The sequence below is a fragment of the Miscanthus floridulus genome, chromosome 3 (assembly GCF_019320115.1).
Source record: "Miscanthus floridulus cultivar M001 chromosome 3, ASM1932011v1, whole genome shotgun sequence".
In the NCBI taxonomy this organism is placed as follows: Eukaryota; Viridiplantae; Streptophyta; class Magnoliopsida; order Poales; family Poaceae; genus Miscanthus; species Miscanthus floridulus.
Window position 1 is genome coordinate 15858584 of NC_089582.1, and position 25480 is coordinate 15884063.

The window sequence follows — 25480 nt, forward strand, 5'->3', positions numbered from 1 at the left end:
GTTCCAATCGGTCCAGCAGACTTAGTGTCTATTTTATTTAATATTTTTAGCATTAATTCGTATAAGACTCTGTTAGTCTCTTATAATTATGTACTGTAAAATTAAGTACTCTTGTGTTTAGTCGCTGACTTTAACTATAGTTGTACTTATGATATTTTGTCATTGTAAAATATCCATTTATGATATTATTCAAAGTATTTGTCCCTGTATGTATGGCAAATCCAATAAATAATATCCTTGTTATTACGACCATGATCTTGCAAATTATTTATTCATTAATCACTTTTGCAATCGATCATTTTATTTAAGCCCCTTTTATGCTTTTTGACTTTAAAGCACTACGCGCTTAAATAATGGATGCGACATTTTATGTATATTTTCTCATTAATTGTATAACGCGCATGTTCCCTATTTGTTTGTTGGCCATACATAAGGTAGCACCACTGTTGCTATTGCGGGATATACACTAAGTAAACACTTAGTGACTATCCTCAACGTGTGTACCCAACATCACAAATGAGAACATTTGGTCTACATCTTTTCACAAAGATGACTACCATTATTTCGCATTCCTATTGGCCATACACAAGGTAGCACCATAGTTGCTACCGTGGGATCTACACTAAGTCCACAACTTAGTGACTATCCTCAACGTGCGTACCCAATTCGTTTGCGAATTGACTAAGGTCTACATTATTCTTGATGACTACCTTAAGACGCATTTATACAACTTGCATAATTACTTGGCATCTACTATTAATACAGACTATGCTCAATTTGAGGTCTACACTTTTATAGTGACTACCTCCATTATTTTATTATGCACATGAGATCTTTACACCATTAATAATACAAGATTTATCTTGTCTCAATCTTGCATCCCATAATTACAACATACCACAACATTTTAATAACTTAAAATATTTTTGATGGTTTGCCTCATGTAGGATCAATGACCGTCAAAGAGTTTGATTTGCTTGCTCTAGACGACCACAATTACCCCACATGGGTTGTGGACGTAAAGGTTAGTCTTGCGTCCCGTGGACTTTATCGAGCTGTGTTACCCCCTGAAGAGGGTGTTGCACCTCTTGATGATCAACATGTATACATGGCCCTATATCTCATTATGAGCCATATTCATCCTAATCTTAAGGCTGAATACTTGTTGGAAGAGAACCCATGAAATCTATGGAATTCTCTTAATCAACGCTATGAACAACAAAAGGCACTTGTCGTGTCTACGGCCAACTATGAGTGGACTCAACTTCGCTTACAGGATTTCAAAACTGTGAGTGATTACAACTATGTTGTTCATAGGATTTGCTCAAAGTTACAATTCTACGAGAAAGAACCTATAAATGCGGATAAAATAGAAAAGACTATGTCTACTATGCTTCCCTCTGAAAGGATTCTTCAACAACAATACCATGAAAGGTGTTTCCAGGTTTATTCTGAGCTTATACAAACTTTACTTGAGGCCGAAAAACATTCTGAACTTATGGTTTGAAATAATTAGTAGCACCCCAGGGTCTACTCCATTGCCTGAAGTACATGCCTACACTTAGAATAAACCCAAATTTGATGGTGGACCTTCTAAGACCCATCCTTAGGGAAATTCCAAGAAAGGTAAAAAACAATGCAGATGCAATAAGAAATCCCAAACTCGTGCTTCCAACAATGGTAAGAATATTTCCAAACACAAGAATGACAAACCTGTGTGTCAGAAGTGTGGTTGTTATAACCATACTACAAAGAAATGACGTACCCCAAGTCATCTTGTTGATCTCTACTTAAAGTCTGTGAGTCACGGACATGCTGCACCAAGACAGAAGTATGAAGCTCACTTCAACATTCGACCTGACACCACCAGGAATGAGGCTGGTTGTTCACAACAAGTTCCAATGGAACCAAGCAACAACAACATACGAGGAGGCAAGGATCTTGCTGATATGGGGAATATGATCGTGGAATATGCATCCAACGACATATTTGGAGACTTTGAATAGGCTCCCAATCCCTTAGATTCTCATGTCTTTATGTCCTAGTGATTATAATAGTTAAAATAATTTATGTCCTATGTGTTGTAAATATTTAATAATGTCATCACTATTTAGTTTGAATACCCAATAAATGTATTGTACACATTTGATGTATTGTACACATTTGATATTCAATAAATAAAGTGTGTATTCTATATATCATAAAAGAGTTTCATATCAAATTCTTTATTTATATATAGTTTCTACGGGGTCAATCTGATGGAGGAGGAATTATGCCTAGTGGACAGTGGTACCACTAATTCTATACTTAGAGAAATAAAGTATTTCCAAACTCTTACAAAAAGATAAGAAAATGTTTTGACAATCGCCGGACGTGATGCTACAATAGTTGGCTCTAGTCGTGCCACTATTGTACTCTCCATGGGTACCCAAATTATAATTGAGGATGCATTATTGTATCCCGATTCAAAGCGTACCTTGTTAAGTTATAGAGATATCCATCAAAATGGTTTCCATATAGAAACTCGTGATGACAATAATGAGGAAATTCTCCTTGTTACTAAAAATAGCGGATATGGCAAACGAATTGTTGAGAAAATTCCCTCTTTTTCATCAGGATTGTACTACACATACATCAAACCCGTACTGCATGTTGCGTATAAGGTAATTTTTAGAATATTGACGCATTCAAAACTTGGCATGAACACCTTGGCCATCATGGTATAGGGATGATACGAAAAATTATCAGCAATTCTAATAGTCATGAGTTAAATACTGCTAAATTCCCCAAATCTTTAGATTTTATGTGTACTTCATTCGCTACAGGGAAATTGATCGTACGACCATCGCCCGTTAAGATCCAAAATGAGCCACTAAAATTTCTTGAACGCATTCAAGGAGATATTTGTGGCCCCATACAACCATCGTCTGGACCGTTTAGGTACTTCATGGTTCTAATAGATGCATCTACTAGATGGTCTCTTGTGTGTCTTTTGTCCACACGTAACCATGCATTTGCAAAAATTATTGTTCAAGTTATTAGACTTAGAGCACATCATCTTGAACATCAAATTCAATCAATTCGAATGGACAATGCTGCTGAATTTTCCTCAAAGGCTTTCAACGATTATTGTATGGCTTTGGGAATTCAAGTTCAGCACTCTGTCCCATATGTCCATACACAAAATGGTTTAGCAAAATCTCTTATTAAGAGAATTAAACTCATTGCAAGACCGTTATTACAAAATTGCAACCTACCAACTTCATGTTGGGGTCATGCAGTCTTACATGCTGCTGACTTAATTCAATTGCGACCAACTGCATATCATGTAGTCTCCCCATTGCAATTAGTACGTGGGAATATGTCAAATATTTCTCATCTGCGAAAATTCGGTTGCGCTGCATACGTATCGATCTCACTACCTAAGCGTACTTCTATGGGCCCACATAGGAAACTTGGTATCTATGTGGGATATCAATCTCCATTAATTATCAACTATCTCGACCCTCTTACAGGGGACTTATTCACAGCCCGATACGCTGACTGCATATTTAATGAGGACCATTTCCCGGCATTAGGGGGAGATTTCAAGTACCAAAACGAATGCTAGGAAATCATCTGGAATGCCCAAGGCACTCCCCCTCAGATCCACGTACTCTAGAGACTGAACAAGTTCAGAAAATCATAAACTTGCAACATATTGTAAATAACCTGTCAGAAGCATTTACTGATTATAAGGGTGTCACTAAATGCTCTTATCCTGCTCGCAATGCGCCCGAAAGAGTGGAGGTACCAATAAAAACCATTCAACTCCCACTTCCAAACAAGAGGGGGAGAAGTACGGCCACTCTTAAAGATAATGCTACAAGTAAGCGTCCGAGGATATCGAGGGCTAAATCCTCCAAATCAGTAAATACAAGCCAACGTCAAGTTGGTAGACACCCAATAGTGGATAAAAATCCAACATCAGGACCAAATCCACAACCTGGATCAACGGTGCATCCAAATTTTGATCCTGTGATATCGGAACACCCTAACTCCATAGTTTTGGAAAATGTTGAGTCAAATAATGGGGTGAAAGAAATTTCCATCAATTACATAGATTCTGGAGAATCATATGATCATAAGACTACTGTTGTCGACATGTACTTCTCCGCAGCAATTGCAGAAATCTTTCTCAATGATCCAGATCCCAAGATCATGGCAGAGTGCAAAAAGCGCTTGGACTGGGCTCAATGGAAAGAAGCAATTCAAGCTGAGATAGCTTCACTCACTAGAAGAGGGGTATTCACATCTGCAATACCTACACCTTCCAAGGTCTTTCCTGTAGGATTTAAATGGGTTTTCGTTCGGAAACGAAATGAGAACAATTAGGTGGTGAGATATAAAGCGAGGCTAGTAGCACAAGGGTTCACGCAGAGACCTGACATTGATTACAATGAAACCTATTCTCCAGTAATGAGTGGAATTACTTTCCAATACTTAATATCATTGGTAGTTCAAAATCATCTATTTATGTAGTTGATGGATGTGGTGACATCATATCTATATGGGTCACTTGATTCGGACATATATATGAAGGTTCCCGATGGAATCCAAATTTTGAATCCAAACGCAAATCGCAACATGTATTGTGTAAAACTACAAAAGTCATTATATGGCTTGAAGCAGTCGGGACGAATGTGGTACAACCGACTGAGGGAATTCCTTCTAAAGAAAGGATACACTAACAATGATGATTGCCCATGTGTTTTCATTAAGAAATCTTGAATGAGATTTTGTATTATATCCGTGTATGTTGATGATTTAAATATCATTGGCAGCCCAAAGGATATAGATGAAGCACGCAAACATCTAAAGAGGGAATTCGAGACGAAGGATTTGGATAAGACCAAGTATTGCCTAGGCTTACAACCTGAGCACCGTTCTTCAGGGATTTTAGTACATCAATCAGCCTATATCCAGAAAGTATTAGAGAAATTCAATATGGATAAATCATACCCTAATAAAACTCCGATGGTTGTTTGTTCCTTAGAAATAGGGAAAGATCCATTTAGACCACGGGATATTGGGGAAAAGATATTAGGACCAGAGATCCCATATCTCAGTGTCATTGGCGCACTTATGTATCTTGCAAATTGCACTAGGCCTGATATCACATTTGCAGTGAATTTACTGGCTAGGCATAGTGCGGACCCAACTCGCCGTCATTGGACAACAGCGAAGTGTATCCTCAGATACCTTAATGGCACAAAGGATCTTGGTTTATTCTTTAAGAAAAATCATGATCCCAATATGATTGGTTATACTGATGCAGGTTACTTATCTGATCCTCGTAACGAAAAATCCCAAACAGGATTTGTATTCCTACATAGAGGTACAGCTATTTCATGGAAGTCTTCTAAGCAGACTCTGACAGCGACTTCTACTAATCATTCTGAAATTATTGCTCGCATCACGAGAATGTGTATGGCTTCGCAGAATGATTAACCACATACAACAGTCATGTGGTATTGGTTCAATTGAATCACCTACAATTATCTATGAAGATAATTCTGCTTGTATTACACATATGCAATCAGGTTACATAAAGAGCAATATCACTAAGCATATTGTTCCTAAACTGTTTTATCCCCATAAATTACAAGAAAACGGGGAAATAAACATCTTGCAAATCAAGTCATGTGATAATCTCGCTGACCTATTTACTAAGTCCTTACCAACTTCTGTGTTTCAAAAATTGGTATGCGGCGACTACGAGATTTGCCAGAATCAGAGGAAGACATCTCCTAAATGTTGACCTATACCAACATCATATTATACTCTTTTCTTTCACAAGTTTTACTTACAAGGTTTCTTGTTAAAGTTTTTAATGAGGTAATATTAACATAAGCATGTGTCATATTTTCAATTTTCCCCACCGGGGTTTTTGTGGGAAATATCAAAGACACATATTGCCCTCACAACTCATCCATGTTTTTCCCCCGAAAAGGGTTTTTCATGTGAGTTATCCAAGAGGCAATACCAATAATATGTCGTCATATTTTCTCCTAATTTTCCCACTGGGTTTTTACAGGAGTTTTAGCGACATATCACTTTATATTGCTCCTCATATTTTTCCTGAAATGGTTTTTGGGGGAGTAATCTATATGTCGTATCTCCTATATTTTTCCCCACTGGGGTTTTTAATGGGATACCAATGACATAATGATTTATTTAAATCACACTCATATATGCTATTTTCTCCTTATTTTCCTATAAGGTTTAAAGGAGTTTTTATAGCATATCTATACATACATATTCCTCAGATTTTTCCCACAGGGTTTTTCGAGGAATTCAAGCATACAGCTACATTGATCTCAAAGAAGATTCGATCAAGGGGGAGTGTTACGAAACGGTGCCTGCCAACAAACACCTGTTCATCGATGATCTCATCCAATTAGATGTGCGGTTAGAGAAAGGATTAGAGATTAGATTTACAGTTAACTGTGTCACCGAAGGGGCATGTCTCTTGGTGACGAGATGTAACTTCTCCCGTCAGTTGTGTCCTTTGGACACACCCCTTCACTTCTATATATATCTAAGAGATCAATGAAACCAATAGTTGTTCCCAAATCATTGTTCATTTCATTCACTTTGCAATAACAATCAATGCCACAACCTGTGAATGTGATGGAACTCTCATGGAAGGCCATACCAAAGCATGGATCGTTGTTGGACCAGAACTTACATGAGTTCCATTGACATTGCTGTCAGCCTGTCACAGCTCAAAACATGCATCTTCAGACGAAGACCAGCACTTTCGTGTCTGAATATCTGATCTGATTGAGGCCCAGATGTTTGATTGCTGTGACTGCAACCAGCTTGCTGGAACACGGGCAGAACGCAATCGCGTATGGAGTCCGGAGGATCTGAGAATTGAGATGGCCCGTGGCCAGGCTATGCCAGGTCGTATCGTATCGACAGTTCTACCAAGCTTGTCCTGTTGGATTTCGGGCCTGTTTGGATGGCGCCCTTGTCTGAGAGAGCTCCTGTCTAGGCACATTGATCTAGTCCCAGCTGCTAGAAAATGAACGCTTAGGATTGATGCCTGGCAAAGCAAGTCTGCCTGGAAGCTGGAAAAGCAATCCTAAAGGGCCCATGCATGGTCATGGAAGCTGCAGTTCAATCCTTTCCTTGACAAGAAATAAGGGCAGGCAGGTGTAGTAAGGCACAAAGGAAGTTATTTCATAGCAAGAATGGATCATGGATGTAATCCATAGCTTCTACAAATAGGGTACTTGCACTTTCTATTTGTCCTAACCAAAAAACTGACGTGAAATGCAGTCCAGCATATCGTGGTGATCCATTCCAATGCATCGCCATGGCTAAGACAAATTTAACTAAGGTGTTCTGCAGAATTTAGCAATCATGAGTGAAGGATTTGATTTGTTCTCTGAAACCAATGTTCAACTCACACATGCATGTAGCAACAAGTTTTCCGCTTGGCTGAATAGTGATCAAAAGTTTGGTTTCTTCTTCCTGGCTCTTCCTATCGTGTTCATTCAGTTATCTGCCCAGAAAAGGATAGAACTAGAAAAGATAAATAATGCCTAAATTGACCTACTATCGTTCCCTCGTCTTTAACACATTATCTTCCTAAAGATACTCTTGTTTATGTTTTTCAACAGAGAAGATTTACTCTCGATTGAACAAGAACTCTGGAATAATTTCCTTGCCAGGTTGATCAAAGTCAAATAGCCAAGCCCGAATCAGCTGTCGAGCATCGCAGGAGACAAATAGTGTGTGCTAACCGGTAACAAATGCACCAGTATAATCTCATTGATATCCAATACGAGTTTGCTACCATGAACCATAACATGAATACATAAAAGAAAGGAAAATATCAGGAAACTAATTGCAGCACGCTGAAGTTCTGCCTTCTGCCAGCAGGAACTACTCTGCTGTGTAGTTTTATCAAAGGGTTACCGAAGAAAAAAGTGGGTTACCAAGGACAACAGTGTCTGCATCTGCATCTTCGAGCTTATAGTTTATACCTTACATCTAGTTTGTCCCATATCAAACGCTGTATATACAACAGTCGCTCCCAGCACCCGAAAATCGTGAGAACATTCAGCAACTTCTGTTTCGTCGTTCTAGTTTTATTGCTTCATAAGAATCCATAACCTCTTTGAATTTTGCCTCAGCAACCTCTGCCATAGTCAAAAGAGGAAGCTTCTGAGCACATGTATACACAATGAGCATATTAGCCTTACATAAGGAACAGGAGAGACAAGGAAACTGTATTTACCTTTATTACTTTGGTTTTGGTCTGGATGATACTCCATTGCTTTTCTCCTGAAAGCATTCTGTAATGGAATTATAAGCAAATGAGCAAGATGTACAGATAATTGCCTGAAAACTTTGGCCATCTGACATGAAAGAATACATACAAGCCTAATTTGCAGTTCACTAATGAACACTGAAATTTAAAGACTTGGGCACAACAGGGGATGATTGAAAACTTGCAGGAGAATGTCTCTTTGTGCAACCATACCTTGCTTACATGACTTATCTACCCTTGGTATAGACTACAGAGTAAATATATGTTTATTCTACCACATCAGAGGACACTTATGGGCAAATGTCAATTTTCATATACAATATATTTAATTAATATAACATCTCCCCTCCCTCCTTTCGCTCATAGTTACCATTTCAGGATTGTAGAGAGTTCCTTAGAAGTTCAGTACAAAATTTCAAGTGCGTAAACTTTAGTTTGCTTTTTATATTTTGAACTGTTCAACATAAAACTTGACTGTAGGTTGTACAGAATTAAACAAAGCACATTGCACTCTTTTCGGTAGAAAAATATTCAGTAGACACAAAATGAACAGGTAGAAGGCACACCTTGATTTCAGCATCCGAAAATGGCTCTGACCTTGACCTGGGGAATGGAGAGGAAAAACTTTGGTTACAGGCAATTATGATGATATCAGTTGCTCAACATCACTACGGGCAGTCGGGCATGTTAGCGTCAATTTCAGGGTAACATAAACGCAAAGTGTGTGAAAGACTAAGCAGCTGTTTCTTCTCTCCACAAAGCAGGGTGATATCTTTTCTTTAATCAGGTGCAATCATAAGGTACAATGGTGACAAAATTTGTGTTATATACATTCAAAGGTAAGTGGTGTAACAATGCTTCTTTGCTAATATTGACTGCCACAGATAGAACAGGTGATTAGGGGACCAAGAATGACAGTGGTTCACAACAAACTAGGCCATCGTCACATACAGCTGGCAAATATATAGGAATGTTCATTGACATGAAAGGCTGTTGGTACATACCTGTCAAGGCCCAAAACAGAATAGTGATGTGACATAGTGTAACTCAGCTTCCCTGGGCGTTGCCCTGAAATTTGTCCTTTGATTCGCATAAAACGTTTCTGCGTTCCAGTACCAGTCATCTCTTTGATGATGCTGATAATAGTTGGGATTATGGCTTTCCCAAGTTCGATAATCCCGACATTTGCATCTCTCCTTTTTAAATACATCTTGCATGCGCCGTATGCGTTCCTACAGAAATCACTACTGTTGGCTCAGGATTAGTTGAAACGAATCAGCATGCAAACAAAATGAATGAAATGTGACTAACATAGTGACACCAATTTGTGAGATGGTTCTTTATATTGTCATATCAAAGTTTTCATCTGCTTAGAGTTCTCAAGGGGAAAAGAAAAGTTGAGGAAATATTACTTGCTACCATGTATGACCTTGGTTGCTTCATACTAACATTTTCCTAAGTCAATAATCCATACAAATTGATGTTTTTCTGGAACTTCATGTTCATCTCTAAGAAGAAACTCAATAATAACAACACACCTAAGGGCTGTAGAGTGAATAAGCTAATGGAATCACTTTCGATGTGCAAATGTTTAAATGCATTTGTAATAAATATCTTGTATGCGAGCAGGGCACTGACCACTCTTTCCCTTTGATCCTCGGTCCTTTCACGCATCCTCTGGCGATACCGTTCCCAGGCTTCACCACGCCGAATTGGTCGACGACGAGGTATGTCTTCCCAGAACACATACGGTTCCGACCTACTAAGCTTCAATGGAGGAAAAAAAGGTTTCACCGATCTGCCCCCAAAACTCACCTTCAAGGCAATGCTGCTCCAGAAAGCAAATGCCAAAATGACACCTTTTTTCGTAAAATTTTTATACCTGAGTGTAGAACCAGCTGACTGTCCGGCGCAGTTGTCCGACCTACAAGTCCGCAAGCAAATGCATCATCGCACTCGCACACGGAAATCCACGAGCAGTAACAGTTGAAAGGGACCATCGTTTCAGAAGATTTGTCTCAGCGTAACCACACTAAAGAGAAGCACCGAGTTCACGCAGCCGGGGCGAGGGATCGAGGGAAGGGAGAAGCGATGCCTCAGGGCCGCCGGGCCGAGGGACCGATGAAAGGGAGAAGCGGGGCACGGAGAGCAGAGCAGCAGGCTTACGGCGGCAGTGGTGGCGGTGGCGCCGACGAGGGCGAAGAGGATGATGGCGGAGGGGAAGGCGCCCGAGTCCTCCACCGTGGCCGTCCCGGACGGCCACGGGCTCGGCTGGCGCTCGCCTTCGCGGCGGCCGGCCATGGCTCGCGCAGCAGGTCGCTGTCCGAATTGGGGGATCTGGAGTCGCGTGACGCCGGCGAGGAGACCCGCGTGCCGGAGCGGAGAGACGAGAGAGTGAAGGTGCTGAGGCGGCAAGTGGGCCCTTGCTTTTCCTGGAGTTGGGTGGGCTGGGCTAGTAGAAGGAACGGACCGATGGGCTGACGCTTGTGCATGGGCCCAACTTTGATTGCTGTTACAGGCCGCGCCGGCCTTCGTTGCGGAAAATCGAGGAGGGGTCAAGCCCAGTGCCGTTGGTGGAGCCGATAGCCCAATAGCAAACTCGAGGCTCGGTCCACCATGGTCAGTAAGCAAAGAGAGCAGGCCTAACAGTTACAAGGTCTTGAAGATCGATAATGCTCTCTCCGGGAGCAGGTCGCAAAAAAAAAAAAAAAACAAATCCTTATTGGGATGGACGCCTCCTACTACCCACTCTCGCATGCACCGTTTGCCCTCGCTTCCTCATCCCCATTTTTATCCATTCCACGCTCGCGCCCTGCCCTACCCCGAGCGTGCCCATGGCTGCCTCCACTACAACATGACACATAATTGCCTACAGTTATGTGTTGGCAAAGGGGTGGTTTCAACTACACATTATCTGTTGGTAATTGTACGACATTTTAATGTCATATAATCTGTCGGCAATGATGTTGTATGGATACAAATCAACTGTCGGCATTGCTCTGGGGACATTTGTAGACACAATAAGTGTCGGCGCCGCCTAACCGAGCCAACAACTCAAGTGTCGGCGAAAGTGTGTACGGTCCTGCCCTACTCCGCCTTCGGATCTTTTCACCAAAAAGAGGAATGCACGGGAGTGAAACAGGCTTTTCGCGCCATGTGTGTGGAGCCAAATCCATCCGTAGCGCGGATTGGGCAGTGAAACGAAAACACCCTCCGAATATACTCCCCCTCTCGCCTACAGCACGAAAAGGAAAAGGCCCCGCGGCCCATACACGTGCGACCCGCGAGTGCTCCCGCCGTCGCCGCCTCCCACACCGAGCCTCGCTGTCGCCGCCTCCCACGCCAAGCCTCGCCGCCGCCCTCCTGCACAGCGCCGCCGCCCCCCGGAACCCTAACAACGCTAGCCTCTATCGGTCGCCCCCACCAGCCCCTACCACCACCTGCTGTCGTTGTTGGTTGCAGCTATGCCACCCCAGCCTTCGACAGCAGCACGCACCCAGCCACATCCATCGGGACCCGCCACCAATGCCTGAACTGCCAACGGCCGCCACATGTTTTGCTGGGCCTCGAGATTCGTTGTCACAGACGCATCTGGTGGCACCCTATTCGATTCCTGGCCAGTGTGAAGTCCGCCGCCGTCCCTGGTGCCATCCCTGGCCTATCTCATGTCCCATTGATTCTGTTCTTTGGAAATAGTAGCAGGCGAGCAACTTACTTCGATTCCTATTTCTTTGGTTGCAGAAAGGATTAGAAGAAGGTGACAAAGGTCGACCAATAGATTCAAGCTTTAGGTTATTTCTCTTGCCAATATTACATTCAGTCTAGATTTACCCATCTGTCCCCTTCCCCTCTTTAGAGATTGAATGTATTCAGCTGAATTGGATATGGTGTTTATTGCATTAAGTTGATTTTGTAGAGGAACCTGTGTGGAAGTACCAAAGGATTCCATAGTTCATCTCTGCTTCTGTACACAAGATGCTATTTTGCATGTAAGTTTCTTTGAGCTAGATCTGCAACTTAATACTATGAAGTCAGAGTTCATACATGTCTCCTTGCGGCCAAAGGATCAGTTCTGACTTTTTTTTCTTCCTTAGTTGCAAAGTATCCAATTAGGAAGCACTGACGGATTGGATTGACCTTCTAGTCTTCATCAGCTCTTCTGCTTTATTGGTATGCTTTCCTTTTCTTATGAACTTTGTCTCTGCATTTGGCATAGAATTGAAGGTTGTGTGTGATCTGTGATGTGATGATTTATGATTCTAAAAACTGGACTAAATTCCCCCAATAGTTCTTGTTAATGGTTTGTGGTAGGATGATTTTTTTAGCATTAAGTGTGGTGAAATTGATTTAATTTGGACAATTGTTTGGCAAGATCTTTATTTTTTGTTGAACAACCCAATCTGAACGGAATGATTTTTTATTTTGGGAGTAATATTTCACTATTTTGACATTGTATTTTGTAAAAGGTGCGTCATGGGTAAAACATGGATGGATCAGCCTAGGTACATTATAAACCTATGACCATATACTAGAATCTGCATGCATAGGGTGTTTGGTCTGATATCTTGATAATTATATGTAGGCAAACCCTTGTGTATACAGAAGGAGTGGATATGTTTTTAGAGTTTGCCTTTAGTAATTCAGCAAAAGGAAATCAGATTTTGTGTCCCTGCAAGGCATGCAAGAACTCTTGTTGGAGGGTCCGTAGTATTGTACTTGAGCACTTGATATGTGAGGGATTTATGGATGGATATATAACATGGGTGAATCATGGTGAACCTAGTTCTAGTTTTTTCACAAATAGCAGCCAACATAAAAGGGTAGAAGTAGGGGACCCAAATGAAGAGGATGATATTTCTGGTTTACTTCAAGACATAGCAGGGGGTTTAGATGTCTAGGGGGGACTTAGAAGTAAACAACACGAAGCAGCATGATGAGGATACGAAAGCTTTTTACAAAATGGTAGAAGATGCTGACAAGGAACTATATCCAGGTTGCAAGTACTCGAAGCTACGTTTCATTGTAAGATTACTCCATATCAAATTCATTGGGCGATGGAGTAACAAAAGCTTCGACATGCTATTAGAGTTACTTAAGGATGTCTTACCTGAAGAGTCATCACTTCCTAAAACTTTAATGCTGCTAAAAAATGACAAAAGGTGTAGGACTTGGGTATGTGAAAATCCATGCATGTGAGAATGACTGCATACTGTTTTGGAAGGAGCATGCGAAGAAAAAATGTTTGTCCAAAATGTGATACTTCCAGATGGAAATAAGAAAATAGTAGTCCTAGTGGAAAACATGTGCATAGGGTTCCTAGGAAAGTTATGCATTACTTTCCTATAAAGAAAAGGCTGCAATGGTATTTAATGTTCTAAAAAATAGCAAGTGACACAAGGTGGCATGATGAAGGACACACACAAGATGGTTTGCGGAGGCATCCTGCTGATGCTCCTTTCTAGAAAGATTTTGACTCTAAGCATCCAATATTTTCCTCAGAGAGTCAAAATCTTAGACTAGCTATAGCTAGCGATGGCTTTAATCCTTTTAGGACCATGAAATCAACTTATAGCATTTGGCCTGTTATTCTGATCCCATACAACCTTCCACCTTGGAAGTGTATGAAGCAATCAAATTTCATCCTATCCTTGTTGATCCCTGGACCTAAGGCACCTTGTGGTGATATGGATGTCTTTCTTGAGCCTCTAGTGGATGATATGGTAGAAATGTTTGTTCATGGTGTAAGAACATATGATGCTTCTAAGCGTGAACCCTTCCAACTGCGTGCAGCCATAGTTTGCACCATATCTATATTTTCTAGGTCTAGGTTATTTGGTGGCATGCGTCACTTCTGGCAAAGTTGCTTGTCCTGAATGCCACTTAGATACATGTTTTTTCCAATTGAAAAAGGGAGGCAAGTGTGTCTACATGGGCCATCGTAGATTCTTAGATGTCGAACACAAATTTTGGTTTGATGTAGATTCATTTGATGGTACCACAGAACTTAGGCCAGCACCTAGACCTCTTAGTGGAGAGGAAATATTGGACAACCTTCGGAAAAGACCCAGTAACCAAGAAGCCAGCCAAGCGTCAGTGCAATCCAACTACAGAGGAGCCATCCAAGCGAAAACGCAAGAAAGTTAATGAGCCACCAACTATTTGGAAAAGAAAATCCATTTGGTTTAAGTTGCCATATTGGAAAGACCTACTTCTATGGCATAATTTTGATGTTAAGCACATAGAAAAGAACATGTTAGAATATTATTGACACACTTTGGGACACCAATGGAAAATCCAAGGATAACTTAAATGCTCGCTTGGACATCCAGAAACAAGGCATTAGAAGTGATCTTCATCTTGTTAGTGTAGAAGATAACTTCTATTTACCTCCAACATAGTTTACAATGAGTCCTGATGATAGGGAAGCATTTTGCCAAGTATTGAAGGATGTTAAGTTTCCACATGGTTATGCATCTGATATGCGTCGTAATGTGCAAGTTAAGGAGAAGAAGATAATTGGATTAAAGAGCCATGACAACCACATATTGTTGCAGCACTTACTTCCATCTCTGTTCGGAATATATTGCCAGAATGAGTAAGTGCAGCACTAATTCGTGTGAGCAATTTCTTCAAGAAGATCTACTCACCCACTATTCGTATCAGTGATATGCAAAAACTAGAGGCTGAAATAGCGGAGACACTAAGTGTCCTTGAGACTATATTTCTGCCATCTTTTTTTGATATATTGGTACATTTGATGGTGCATCTGCCTGCTCAAGCAAGACTTGCTGGTCCTATACACTATCGTAGCATGTGGGCAGTAGAGAGGTACCAAACTATTTTCAATTGCTATTGAACATATTTGTAGTTAGATTCCACGCTAAAACTGTTACTTCATAGGTATTTGATGAAGTTGAAGGGCTCAGTTCGTACTAGAAGTCATCCAGAGGGATCAATTTGTGAGGCCTACAAATTTGATGAGAGTCTTACTTTCTGCTCCAATTTTTTGAAAGGTTGTGAGACTAGACAAGTAGGAAATGGTGAAAGTATGGACTATGAAATTTGTACTACACCATTCTTCCAAAGCACAGGGCAAGCTTTGAGTGGCAAGTGCACTGTATCCTTAGAATACAAGACTTGGGTTCAAGCACATAGATATGTATTGTTCAACTATGATAAGATAGAACCATACTTGAAGTAAGCAATCCACACAACTTGACACATCTTGCATTTCTCATGTGCTTATCTATACATTTCTCAATGGGTACCACACCTTTGCAGCAAACATGTGGAGTACCTGTGGGAGTATGACCCCCGATACCCACAGGGCTGTGCATGGGCTGAGCCACTAGGGGAGGTCCAGCCCACAAGACTACGCTGCACGGAGCACGGTACTGGTCGGCGTGCCTCGCAAGGCTACACGAAAACCCTTAGCGATCAAGGAAAATCTATTCGAATATGATAGATTCCGCAATCTCTGTAATTCCTATCTTGTAAACGGATCAGGATAGAAACAACTGACCTATACCTTAACCCTCGGGCTATATAAGGCGGGTAGGGATCCCCCTCGTTTTCATCGAATCTCTCATAATACAATCCATAAAGATACAGGACGTAGGGTATTATGTCAAGCTGACGGCCTAAACCTATCTAATTGTTGTCTCTTGCGTTCTATGTCACCATCCAGTTCCCTCACGCGCATCTCCACCAATTCATCTACTACCATGGGCATACCCCTCGGTAGACTACCGGGCGTATTTCGTCGATAGTGGCATGCCAGGTAGGGGGTGTGTGTGCTAAATCTATGGCGAGCTAGATGGTCCACTTTCTGAGCTCCATGGCTTTTCCCAAGCCAGACCAGATCTTCATGGTCGGATCCATGACCTGGGTCATTGGCCCCAATGGCAACGGGGAGATCATGAAGGCGGTGTAGGATCACCTTGCGCCGATCACACCAACATCTACAACAACATCTCCGATCCTAGTGCCTCGCCGCTAGGTTAGGAGATCCATCAGTAATGATGATCTGATCGCATCCATCGATCGGGTCACAGACCGCTTAGCAGAATGCTAGCTCTTCATGGATTCGGTCTTAGACCAATCTAGAGTGAGCAATGAAGTTCCTACACTCCAAGATCACCAAGCTGCTGCAACCTTGTGACCTGCTCGGCCACATTGTTCAAGGTGGCCAGATTCTGATATGGTGATCATAGCTACTCCAGAGGGACGCATGGTGCGACGCCGACCACTTCCTGCTATCGGCCTACGCTTGACCAATTACGAGGCCCTGATGGAGAACCCACCGAAGCCCTATCCCTTTGGGCTAGAGGGTGCGGGATCCGCGTACCAGAATGCCATCCACCACCTTTTCACCGACCAGATTGAGCGCGACTGCATCACCAACCTCTACATGATTGATCTGACTAGGTCCGATCAGCCTGCGCCCATGGTCAATATGGTGAATATTCACCAGCTTCCGTACGACTCCCTCCACAAAATCCTAGAGGAGAGCCCTAAAGATTATTCTGAGGGCTCAACCAAGATTGTATCAAGCTGTCCTACTTTCCCTCCGGGGTTTGGGGGAATGATTTTCTACGTCAGCCACGATAGCGCCACCAAGGATGGTGAAACCGTAGATGAGCGCAACGCTCGCCTGGAGAAGAACACCGATCGCCAATGTCACTGAGATGCAGAGGCGGCCCACGGGGGCGATGAGGATGGACGTGGCAAACTGTGTTGGGGCCATAATCTAGAGGAGTTCGATATGGTGGGCAACCAGTCAGTCAACCAAACCCAAGCACCAATCTCGCCATTGCCTTTGATGAGCTTGAGAAACTTCCTCAAACTCCAAAGGTCGAGAAGGTCTGAGTGCATATCATAGCAGCTCAAGTATAGGTTAACGAGTTTCAGAACCCTGACCCATCTTATTCGACTACGTCAGCCCATAGCCACCGCTCCCGCCACAATAGAGGAAGTCAACATCAAGGCGCCGAGCACCCCTGACACCAAGCTGGTGGCCCCTATCTCTATAGAGGATCCAGGGGCAACTACAAAGCACATTCACGCCAAGATAGGTGCCCTCCGCGCACCCAAGGAGGCTAGGGCGGCAATCGCGATGCCAATTAGGAGGTCAATCAACCCTTGCACGACGCCCATGAGCTCATCAATGCCAATCACGATGTACAAGGTTGCATCGAGAACAATAGGTCTACGTGATATGAGGCAAAGATAGAACTCTGATGGCAGTTCGATGAAGAGCACAGAGCACCTGCTGCACCCCAAGCACCACTCGTTGCTCCCGTAGCTGGCTTCGGACTCTAACCCTTCATGACAAGGCTTTGAGTAGTCCGATGGCCCACGGGGTTCAAGATCGTTGGGGTCAACACCTACAACAGCAAGGAAAACCTCGCCCAATGGCTAACTCTTTACGAGATCGCCGTGAGAGCTGTAGGCGAAAGTGAAGACGTCATGGCAAACTACCTGCCTATTAGGCTCAATTAGTCTATGAACAACTAGCTTCTTAGCCTATGGGAGAATTCCATTGGATCTTGGGATGACCTCAAAAGGGTCTTCACCGAGAACTACATGGCTACATACGAGTAGCCCGACACCAAGTACGACCTGGAGAAGCTTCACCAAACCTTCGAGAGTCCCTGCGTAACTTCATAAGGTGCTTCTCATAAACAAGGAACTTCGTCCCCAACATCAGCGACGCCAAGGCCATTGCCGCATTCACCAAAGGGCTACAGCATGAATAGCTCCGTGGAAAGCTATACTGCAAGAGGCCCATGACCATCGACGAACTGATACAAATAGCAAACAAGTACGTCGACATCGAGGAAGCCGAATGGGTTACCTATCCAGATCGCCACCAACGCCGCGACGACGATCACCGTGAGGAGAGGTGCTACAATGATCGTGACCGCCGGCTCGACGATCGTGACCGCCGCCACGATGATCATGAATGCCACCAAGACAACCACGAGCACTAGCGCGATGACCACCTGGAGGGCTCGAGAGGCAGACAAGGTTGTCGCCGCTGGCCTGACAACTCCGTCAACGCCCACGCTAAGCGCACCTACGACGCCAACTATGCCAAGCTCATGGACGATCCGTGTCCTATTCATAAGGATGCCAAGCACACCATGGGAGAGTGCAGAGGCCTGAACAAAGTGTTCCGTGGCAAACCATCCCAAAAGCCATGGTGCAACGACAATGAGACCGCAAATGGCCAAGGCGGAGATCAAGACAAGAGCAAGGCCCTATCTACTAGGACTCTACCAAGACCGTCGCCACTATCTTTGATGGGAGAGCCATCTCTGAGGACAAGCATGAGCAGAAGCTTGTAGCCTGACGCATCTTGTTGGTCGCTACATACGATGGCCCTATTGCTGATCCTAAGTACCTCGACTGGTCGGAGCACCCAATCACCTTCTCCGGGTTGTTTCCCGCTCATCCTGGATCCCATCATTAAGGATGTACGCTTCTAGAAGGTCTTCATCGACGGAGGGAGCTCCCTCAACATCATGTTCGCCGGGTCCCTAAGGGAGCTAGAGCTCAAGAAGGAAGATCTCACCCCCATGGACTCTCTATTATGAGGGATCGTTCCTAGAAAAGCGTCCCTACCTCTAGGATAGATTACACTACCGGTACAGTTCGGCACCATTAAGCACTTCCGCGTCGACTATGTCAACTTTCTAGTTGCTAATTTCAACACGGTGTACCATGCCATCCTTGGATGACCAGCTCTCGCCAAGTTCAAGGCCGTGCCACACTATATGTACCTAGTGTTGAAGATGCCAATAGAGTAGGGGGGTCCTCTCCCTATGCACCAACCTCGACGTTGCCTACTCCTACGAGAAGGAAAGCTTTGTGCTCGCTGAGGCTACCGACATCTCCATCCGCTTGCAAGACTACCTCGTGTCCTCACGGTAGGTTTCCCCAGAAGACCTAGGGTTCCCAACCATGGAGGCCACCCAAGCATCAACCAAGTCCAAGGAGGTGAAGGAAGTGGTCCTCGTCCCTGGTGATCAGTCTAAGACTGCTTGGATCGGGGTCGACCTTGATCCCAAATAGGAAGACGCGCTCATCAGCTTCCTAAGGGAGCATGTCAACGTGTTCACTTTGAAACCTATGGATATGCATGGTGTGCCTCAGGAGCTGATCGAGCACTCCTTGAATGTCTCAGTGACCACCAAGCCGATCAAGCAGAAGCTTCGATGATTTGTGCAGGACAAAAAGGAGGCCATTAGGGTAGAAATAACCGGTCTCTTAGCTGCCGGTTTCAGCAAAGAGGTGTATCATCCAGAGTGGTTAGCCAACATGATTCTTGTAAGAATAAAGAATAAAGAATGGAGAATGTGCATTGATTACATCGATCTTAACAAACACTGCCCTAAAGACCCCTTCGGCCTACCTCGCATTGACGAGGCATAGATTCCATAGCCAGTTGTGAGCTCCTATGCCTTTTAGATTGCTACTCTGGTTACCACCAGATCGTGCTGAAGAAAGAAGACCAGATCAAGATGTCATTCATCACACCCTTCGGCGCTTACTGCTACACGACCATGTCCTTCGGGCTCAAGAATGCAGGTGTGACTTATTAAATAGCCATCTAGCGCTGCCTTAAGGACTAGATCGGGAATAACGTTGAGGCCTGCGTCGATGATGTGGTGGTTAAGTCTAAGACTATTGACACCCTTATTGCCAACCTCACCGAAGTTTTCAAAGCCCTAGAAGTATACCGATGGAAGTTGAATCCCACTAAGTGCATTTTCGGCATTCCATTCGGTATCCTGCTAGGCAACATCGTCAGCCGTCGTGGCATTGAAGCCAACCTAGAGAAGATAGCGGCGATGACCAACATGAATTCGCCGACCTACATCAAGGATGTCCAAAAGCTAATGGGGTACATGGCGGCTTTATGTCATTTCATATCCCATCTAGGTGAAAAGGGACTTCCCTTCTTCAAGCTACTCAAGGCTCAAGAGAAATTCTTCTAGTCAGAGGACGCTGACAATTCATTCGTCGAGCTCAAGCGGTTCCTCACCACACCTCCGATCATGACCGCCCCTCAAAAGGATGAAACCCTGCCAATCTACATCGTAGCGACCAACTGGGTAGTCAGCACCACCATCATTGTTGAACATGAAGAGGCCAGACATGCATACAAAGTCCAGCGCCTAGTCTACTTCATCAGCGAGGTCCTAAATGAGTCTAAGACTCGCTACCCCTAGGTCTAGAAGCTACTATACACCATCCTGATCATGTCCCGAAAGATCCGTCACTACTTCAACGCCTACCACATAGCAGTAGTCACTAAGTACCCACTCGGTGACATCCTCCGCAACAAGGAAGCCAGTGGTCTCATCATTAAATGGGCGGTTGAGCTCGGCACCTATACCATCGACTTCATCGGTGAGTGGACCGATATGTAGACTCCTGTCCTAGTTGACTAGCCTAAGCACTAAACCATGTACTTTGATAGGTCTCTCGACCTCAATGGCGCTAGAGCAGGCGTATATTTCATCTCGCCATCGGGGGATAAGCTTTGTTATGTCCTCTGTCTACACTTTCGAGCATCCAATAATATCACTGAATATGAGGCAGCACTTCATGGTCTCCGTATAGCTGTCGAGCTCGACGTTAAATGCCTCTAGGTGTACGACAACTCTGCACTTATGATCAATCAGCTCAACAAGGATTGGAATTGCACCAACGATAAGATGGACGCTTACTGTGCTGCGATAAGAAAGTTAGAAGATAAGTTGTATGGCATCAAGTACCATCATGTGGTCTGGGCTGACAACCAAGCAGTCGATGAGCTATCAAATTTAGGGTTGACCTAGGCCAAAGTTCTGGCCGGAATTTTCATCCAGGACCTTGTGACACCGTCCATCAAGCAGGGGCAAGAAGGCGTTGAAGAAAAGCCACCTACCGAGCAGTTAGTCGCAGCGATCCCTAGGCCAAGCAGTGATTGGAGGGAACGCTTCATCAAATACCTCACCACTGTAGATGTCCCGGCTAATAATAGAGAGAGAGAATGCCTCACCCGCCGCAGCAAGCATTACATCCTAGTTGAAGGAAAGTTATATTGCAAGAACGCCAAGGGGGAGCTACTCCATCAGTGCATCTCCGTAGAAGAGGGCGAGAAGATACTCAAGGAGAACCATGCTAGCACTTGTGGCAATCACGTAACCTCTAGAACACTGGTCAGCAAAGCCTTTTGAGTTTGTTTCTATTGGCCTTTAGCTATTATCGATGTCGAGGCACTCATTCATCGGTGTGAGAATTATCAGTTTTTTGTTAAGTAAATCCACGTCCCAGCCCAGGTCTTACAAATGATTCCTGCATCTTGGCCCTTTGCATGCTGGGTACTAGATATGATCGGCCCCTTCAATCCTGCCCCTGGAGGATTTCGCTACGTCTACATCTGCATCGACAAATTTTCCAAGTGGATCGAGTACAAACCCCTGGTCCAAGTTACAGCAAAAAAGATAGCCGAGTTGCTCGACGACATCATTCACAGGTTTGGCCACCCGAACAACATCATCACCAACCTGGGTTCCACGTTCACTGGTAGCGACTTCTGGGATTTCTGCGACGAAAGATGCATCTCAGTCAAGTATGTCTCCGTGGCACACCCAAGGGCCAATGGCTAAGTCGAGCGCGCCAACGGTACGATCCTAGACGCGTTGAAGAAGCGACTCTATGAGAAGGAATAGAAACACCTAGGCAAATGGATCAAGGAACTACTAGCTGTGGTCTGGGGACTAAGGACCCAACTTAGTTGTAACACCGATGTCTCCCCGTACTTCATGGTTTTTAGCTCTGAGGCCGTATTGCATGCCGACATCACCTTCTGAGCACCGAGGGTGGAGAATTACAATGAGGAGAACTCCGACCAAGCTCAGCTCATTAAAGTGGACATCTTAGAAGACGAACGTCTGGTCACCTATGTTCAGATGGCAGAATACCTCGATGGCTTATGAAGATACTACGACCATAATGTCAACGATCGATTCTTTGTGGTCGGAGACTTCGTACTCCGCAGGAAGTAGAAGACGGGCGGGTTGCACAAGCTCTCTTAACCTTGGGAGGGCCCCTTCATCATCAAGGCGGTCACCCGACTAGGGTCCTATAGACTATGCGACATGGATGAAAGAGATGTCCCAAACTCTTGGCACATCAATCTGCTTAGGCGTTTCTACCCTTGAAGCATTCAATTAAAGGATATGTACCTTTCATATTTTAGTATTCAATAAAGTTTTTTACCCTGATGTTTCTCCATATTGTTTTCTCCATGCTTTTCCGCTAAGCAAATCTTTTTTTGCATATAACATCTTAAATTGACATGCAAACTACACCTAAGGCGAATCCCTAACCAGTCATGTTGATGCTCGGATGTTTCCAAAGACGGCCCTGTTTCTGGCTTCTCCCTACACGTGCATGAGCGTCTACCCTCTACGTTATGGATGGTCAGTAATGACTCCTTGGTGATGCTTTGTTCTTCCTACATGAACACGGGCTCTACGCTCCGTGTTACGGTTAACAGGCTAGCTAAGTCTAGAGACTCAGCTACACACAAACTGCTTGGATGGTTTATATTAAATATAAACATAAAATCCATCATAACACTAAGTGTTCACCAAAAGCTACTAAGCACTTTTACACAATGTTGCAACATAAGTTTTTCCTAATCTACTAGGCACTACTCCCTCCTTTGCCAAATAGGTCGACATCTCTAGCTAACCTCTTTGCTGGTTCTTCTGCCTCGTCCTCTAGCCTGGCGATCTTCGTCGCATCTGTCCCCTCGGGCATACTTGGTCACCACCCGCTAGAGATCCACCAAAGGGTAGTACAACCATAGTTGTGCAAGTGCATGGATGATGGCTCCATGGGCGGCGCTGCGTGTGAACCCTTTGAAGTCCGACCACACCATGCGACACCGGTCTAGGATTGACCGAGGTGGTTGGTCTCTAGGCAGCAGTTCTCTACCTTCGGATGGTTCAAAGCCAGTGCAGTCAAGCGCGGGCTTGATCCCTCCTGTCATCGCTTCAATATTCTCATCCCGCGGTTTCACTTGGTCTCCAAAGACATTGAACTACGCATGTGCCTGGTGCCGATACTCTGCAAAAAAGCAGCCGTATGCTAAGCATGCGTCCAACACTGCACAAGTAAAAATAAAGTGGCAAGCACTCACGTCGAAGATCTTCAGCGACCCGCTCGGACTTCTCCTCTGCCTCCTTCCCCGCAGTTAGTTGCATGATGAGCTCCCGAGAAAGGCTGAGCTCCATCTCTAGTGCTGCACATCATAGCCAGACATCTCACAACACTCAGCATTAACAAAACAAGATCCAAAATCATACCTTTCTACTGGTCGGTACTATGGCTAAGCTGCTTGGCCAGCGACCGGCTCTCCGTCTCCAATGCTAGGACTATCACTTACAGATCTTCTCTGCGGTGGCGTTCTTGGAGCAGGCATGGCTAGAGGTCATTCATCAATGCCTGTAGATTTTTATTCTCCTCCAGCACCGGGGCCATCTCCTCTAGTTGCTACCGGCGCTGCTCGGACACTTTCATGACATTCTACAAAAAACAAGGGGTCAAAAGACTACGATCTTCAAGGGACACAATAGAAGAATTTTTTATGCTTACCTCAATGTGGCCAATCATTGCCGCCAGGTCGGTTCTTAGCCTCTTCATCTCTGCACTCGCCTCCCCCTCCTCTAGCATTTCAAACTTTTCACCACACTGGATAACTATGCGGAGGAGCTAGGGAGGCAGAGCGGGCTCCCACGCAATTTCTTCAACTTCCATAGTAGCCTCTAGTAGAGGTGCCCTCCTTAGTCGCTATTGTGCTCGGACAGGTCGTTCGAACCTTAACCCCGCCATCGACGTTGTCGGTGCCGTCGCTTGCTCAGCAATCATGGGTGGATCCCATGACATGCTGCTCGGCACATCACCTATGGCCCCAGCTCCTACCCTGGTAGGATCAGTTGATGTTGCCACTGCGCTCCACAACCCCTCATCACCTAGATCACCCTCGTTGTGCGCCCCACTGCTAGGCGAGGTCGGTCCAGTAATTGGTGGCTCCTCCATTGCAGGGGTGGCCGGTTCCGCAACCGCTGGTTGCTCCATGATGCGGGCAACTAGATCTGCTCCCCCTTGTCCCTACTGGGCATGGGGAGTTTCCTCCACATGCCCCCATCATCAGCAGAAGAGGGCTATAGGCCCTCATTCGACTTCGCACTTCAGCAAGCAAACAACTCATTAAGAAACAAAACATTGTGCTAGAGAACAATTGCGCACAAAGAAGCAAACTTACAATTGGGACTCCCGCCATGCAATTTAGAACCTGCGCGCTCGCCCGAAATCGCCCGGTCCAGCACCCAAACTTCCTGGTGTCTCCACTGCCACCGCCGGAGTAACCCACGCGGTCATAGGGATTGCAGTGGCCGCCTGTGCTATCGCTACTAGAGTCGTCCACATGGTCTCGAGGACTGCGGTAGTCGCCCAGGCTGTTGCTATTGGTGCCACCCGAGCTACCACCGCTGGTGTCGCCTGAGTACTATCGGGCATCACTCCGTGGCCTCCCACATCTGTCGTCTCTTGTGCGTCTCTGCCCCAGCCGTCGCAGCTGGTGGAGGCGCCACGTCTCTCGGTGATGGAGGCACCGTCGGTCCATCATCGTCTGAATCACTCGACACAACCATCTGCTATCTTCGAGGCTGGGCAGATGCTCCAATGCTCACAGGCCTCTCCTCATGGCGAGATGACCCCGCCGTCTTTCTTCTCTTTGAGGATGGCTCCTCGCCAGCAGGCCATTTCCCCCAGAGCTTCTCATGGACATACGACGTCCACTTGACTTCATCTTCATCGTCAAGGTTGGTCGAGCTATCCCCTCCAACCTCCGAGCTGGCTCAACATCGAGGACTACTCGGCCAGGCATCATCACCCCTCGGCCAGTCAGCCGATGGAACCACTAAGAAGTACACCGCCTGGTCCTACCCATGAATCTTCAGGAACACGAATGAGTACATTGCAACAGATAAGGGATCAAGTGAAACAAAAAAGAAGGCTCTTACCCATGGTGGGAGGCTCCCTACACTAAAGGCCCTCTGTTGGTCATCGATCCTAATACGCCCCATGAGGTTG

General features: G+C 44.7%; 1 pseudogene; it reads right to left on the bottom strand.

Annotated features, from left to right (window-relative positions):
- Nucleotides 1–7793: 7793 nt before the first annotated feature.
- LOC136541394 (uncharacterized) lies at nt 7794–10730 on the bottom strand (annotated as a pseudogene).
- Between the last annotated feature and the right edge of the window lie 14750 nt (nt 10731–25480).